Below are 4,771 nucleotides of genomic sequence, written 5' to 3' on the forward strand. Positions count from 1 at the left end.
CCAATCAGCGCCGCAGGAGCAGCAGGGCCCCGCCCCGCCATGGCTCCTGCCCGCGGGCAGCAGCAGTGGCCGCGCACACTGCGCCCAGCTCTGCCCTCACCTCTGCGCCGCAGCTGCGCAGCCAGAGGCCGTTTCTGCCCTGCTCCGCTGCTCCGCTCCCCTCGTTCTGCCCTCGCTCAGGTTCCTCTCACCTCTGCTGCTGCTCTGCGCTGCGGGGAGCAGAGGCTGAGCTGCTGTGCGCAGCCTCCCTGCGCCGCCTCTGGCTCGGTGCTTCTCTGCTCTCTGCCTGCCCAAAGCATCGCTGCTCGGAGCGCGCCCTGGGGAGAGGCAACCTGCGAGAGACAGCCTGTGCCGAGCAGGCTCCGCGGGGCTCGGGGCGCTGGCGGAGCTGTCTGAGCCCTGCTGTGCTCTGCGTCCCAGCAGCGACAGTTCCTCTGCGCCTGTGGGGAGCAGCAGAGAGGCCAAGGCCCGAGCGCAGCCCCCGCGCAGGCAGATCCTGCCCCTCACGGGCGGGCCGAGGCGCCGCAGGTGCCGGGGCTGTGTCTGAGAGATGCTGAGCGAAGGACGAGGGGGGGCAGCCCCCAGCCCTCCTGCCGCTGTGCCCCTCCCCCGCAGCGCCTCGGGACAAGCTCTCCTGGCAGGCCTTGGCGGCAGAGCATTGCCAGAGCCAAGGGGCAAAGCCTTTGGCGGCCTCGGTGCCCTCCAGCCTCGCCGCTGCCCTTTGCCAGCTCTGCCACAGGCTGTCCTGCGCTGTGCCACAGCTGCTCCTGTGCCCCTGCAGGCTCCAGACGCTCATCTGCTGCCTGCCCCTGGGCACTTCACGGCCGCGCCCATCCCCCCCCGCTCCCGACGGCCATTGGGCCCTCATTAGCATAACCCCGCCCCCTCCCCACCGCTCCTCCTCCTCCTGACTTTCCACCCCCCCCCCGGCCCCTGCTCTCGCAGCAGGCAACGGAGAAACGACTCCAGCTGCGCCCTGCCCGGGGCTCTGCCTGCCCTGCGGAGGAGAGGAACCCAAGGTAAAGAGCTGGCAAAGAGCAAGGCAAGGGAGGGGACTTTGGCTCGCACTGCACAGCAAGCCCCAAATCCTCCTTTTTTCACCCCAAACTTCCCTTAAACTCAGGAGGGTTTGAGGGAGCTCAGGAGGGTTTGAGTGGTGAGGAGGAGAGCTCGAGGAGATCTAAAAGAGGCTCTGGATGAGCTACGCAGATCCTGAAGGGAGTTAAGAGCAGAGAGAAGAGAGAAGCCAAAGCGAGGCGCAGAGAAAGCCTCAGGTCTGTCGTTAACCACCAAAGGTCCCCGTGCGGGGGTGCACCGTGCCTGGAGGCACTGCAATACCAGGACGATGCGCGGAACGGAGGGAGCAAGCTCCGGATCCAACTCCCACGGCCAAAAATCCGTTTAATATAAAGTCCTCTCATCGAGGACGTATCAGATATTAAACTGATAAGAACAGATACTACACTTGATCTTAGCCAAAAGGCCGAGAAGCGATAACCCCAAACCTCCCCACACACCCACCCGTGCTCCGCGGGGCTCCCCTAGCTCACGGACACCTCCCTGCCCACACCAGCTGCCTCCCCGCTCCGCTCCCCGCCCCTCCCGCCCGGTCTCGCTTCTCCGCGCGGACACCCAGCGCCGCTCAAGCCCCCCCGAAGGCTCCCTGAGCCTGTGTCCCGGCAAGCCTCGCGCTCCTCATTACCATGCCCCCGCCCACTCTCTGCATTCGCCCCGCCCCTGTCCTGCCTTCCGGCCAGGGCCATCGTCCGCCTCGCCCCGGGCCTCGCAAGCCCCGCCCCTCTCTCAGCCCACCCTTCCTCATTGGCAGGGCTCGGCGCGGCCTCCTGGCGTCCCATTCGCTGCCTTCTCCCCTCATTAGCATCACTCCGCCCCCTGGTACCCATCGCGCTCCCCGCTGGGTCACGTGGGTTGCGCTGGTCACGCCCACCCTGCGGCTTCCGTCGCTGCCTCATTAGCATAATCCCCACCCACCTCCCCGCCACGCCCCCTCCCCTGCTCCGCCCCCTGCTCCCCGCCGCTGCTGCCGCCGCTGACGACAGGGAAACGGCTCCGGCTGCGCCCTGCTCGGAGCCCTCTGCCTCTGCCTGCCTCGGGGAGGAGAGAATCTGAGCGCACAAAACCAGGCAAGGGGCACGGACAGGGAGGGAGACTTCGGCTCCAGCTGATCTGCGCAAGGAGCCCCACACCGGCAGAGAGTTCTGGGGCAGGGGTGGGTATGGCAGCGCCGGGCACAGAGGGCATCGCTCCGCCGACCCTGCACGGCTCTTAAACACCTCCAGGGTCGCTGACTCCACCACCCCCCGGGCAGCTCACTCCAGTGCCTGACCGCTCTCGCTGCGAAAAAATGTCCCCTCATGTGCAGTCCAAACCTACCCAGCGGCAGCCTGAGGCCCTTCCCCCTGGTTCTGTCGCTGCCTGTGCGCAGAGACCAGCAGCAGCCTCCCCGCAGCCTCCTTTCAGGTAGCTGTGGGCAGTGATGAGCTCTGCCCTCAGCCTCCTGTTTCACACAAACCCTCCCCAGCTCCTCCAGTCGCTCTTCATCGCAGTTACTGCCCAGGCCCTTCCCAGCTTCCTTGCCCTCCTCTGCACCCACTCCAGCACCTCCACATCTCTCTTGGACTGAGCTGCCCCAAACTGAACACAGCACTCGAGCTGTGGCCTCACCAGAGCCGAGTCCAAGGCGACAATCCCCTCCCTGCACCTGCTGGACACAGCATTTCTGGCCCCAGCCAGGCTGCTTTTGGCGTTCCTTGCCCCCTGGGCACTGCTGCCTCCTGCTCAGTTGTTTGTCTATTACACCCCCAGGTCCCTTTCTGCAGGCAGCTTTCAGCTTCCCCAAGCCTGTAGTGTTGCTTGGGGTCGTTGCGGCCCGAGTGCAGGACCTGGCATTTGGCCTAGTTCAGGCTCATCCCATTGACACTGGCCACGAATCCAACCTACCCAAGTCCCTCTGCAGAGCCTCCTCAGCCTCCTGCAGATCAACTCTGCCACCTCCCTTGGTGCCATCTGCAGACTCGCTGCTGGCACACTCTGTGTCTGCTCCCAGGGCATCAATGAAGATGTCAAACAGAAGTGGTCCCAATGCTGACCCTGGGGCACACCACTTGTGCCTGGCTGCAGCTGGATTTAGCTCCACTGACCACCACCCTTGGGGCCCTTTTGCCCAGCAGAGCTTTGCCCAGCAGAGCTGTGCCTGTCCAAGCCATCAGCAGCAGTTTGGCCCCGAGAGCTCTGTGGGGAGCAGTGCCAAAGGCTTTTCCACACTCTGGGTGGGCAATACCCACAGCCTTTCCCTCACCCCACAGTCATCTTGTGCTTGGCCAGGTTGGTCAGGCAGGACCTGCCCTCCACAAACCCCTGCTGCCTGGGCCTGCTCCCTTGGTTGTTCCCTCTGTGGTGTGTAATGGTGCTTGAGGTGCCCTGCTCCATGGCTTCCCTGGCACCCAGGGCACACTCACAGGCTCACAGTTTCCTCCTTTCCTCCAGGCAGTCTCACATTTGCTACCCTCCAGACCATTGGCACCTCCCCACGAGCCAGGACTGCAGGTGAATGAGGGAGAGCAGCTTGGCCAGCACAGCTGCCAGCTCCTGCAGCACCCTTGGCTGCAGCCCATCAGGCCCCAGGGACTTGTGTGGGTCTAAGTGGCTTAGCAGATCCCTGACCACTGCCTCACTGTGGTGACCTCGCTCTGATTCCCCTCCTTGGCCCCTGGTTCCTGGGGCTGGTGTCCAGGGAGCTGCTGGACCCAGAGCTAAAGGCACAGTAGGCACTGAGCAGCTCAGCCTCCTCCTCCTCCTCCTCCTCCTCCTCAGTCACTGCTGCCCTCTGCACCCAACGCAGGATGGAGACTTCCCAAGTCCTGCTTTGGTTGGAGATGAATTCATAGACACATTTCTTACTGCCCTCAATGGCTGTAGCTGGGCTGAGCTCCTGCTGGGCCTTGGCTCTCCTCATCTTCTCCCTGCACAGCTTCACTGCAGGTTGATAGCCCTCACCAGAGGCCTGTCCCCTCTGCTCCTCAGCTCCAGCCACAGGTCCCCTTCCAGCCAGGCCGAAGCCTGCCCTGCCCGCTCACTTCTTGGCACCCAGGGACAGCTGCTCCTGAGCCTCTCAAACTTCCCTCTGTGAGTGTCCATTGCAGCCTCCCTGGACTCCTCTAGCCTTCAGGGTGGCCTCCCAAGGGACTTTGTCCATCACTCTCCTGAACAGGCTGAAGTTTGCCCTCTGGAAGCCCAAGGTGGCAGCTTCACCTCTCCTTGCTTCCCCAAGGAGAGAGAACTCAACCATCTCAGGATCACTGAGCCCCAGACTCCCTCCGGCCATTACATCCCCAAGTTCTTCCCTGTTCACAAGAAGCAGGTCCAGGAGGGTCCCTGCCCTGCTTGGCTCCCTCAGCAGTTGTGTCGGGAAGTTCTCGTCCACACACTCCAGGATCCTCTGGGACTGTTCTCTCTCTGCACTGTTGTGTTTCCAGCAGACACCAGGGCAGTTGAAGTCTCCATGAGAGCAAGAGGCAGCCACCGTGAGACCTCTCAGCTGCTTATAAAAGTGTCATCAACCTCTGCACCCTGCCTGGGGGCCCAGGACAGATTCCCACCACCACATCACTCTGCCTGCCCTTCCTCCTGATTCCTGCCCACAAGGACTCAACCCTGTCACCACCTTCCTTAATTCCTATAGTTTCCTGTGTCCCTCACACCCCCTCTGCATCCACCACCACTGCACTGCCTCTGCATCCACCACCACTGC

The 4,771-nt window shown here is 63.3% G+C and overlaps 1 non-coding gene across 1 annotated transcript; it reads right to left on the bottom strand.

Annotated features, from left to right (window-relative positions):
* Positions 1–1,304: 1,304 nt before the first annotated feature.
* Positions 1,305–1,495, bottom strand: LOC135174216 (U2 spliceosomal RNA). Its single transcript, XR_010301802.1, has one exon. It is a non-coding gene; the product is annotated as a U2 spliceosomal RNA (small nuclear RNA).
* Between the last annotated feature and the right edge of the window lie 3,276 nt (positions 1,496–4,771).

This window comes from Pogoniulus pusillus, unplaced genomic scaffold, assembly GCF_015220805.1.
Source record: "Pogoniulus pusillus isolate bPogPus1 unplaced genomic scaffold, bPogPus1.pri scaffold_50_arrow_ctg1, whole genome shotgun sequence".
NCBI lineage: Eukaryota > Metazoa > Chordata > Aves > Piciformes > Lybiidae > Pogoniulus > Pogoniulus pusillus.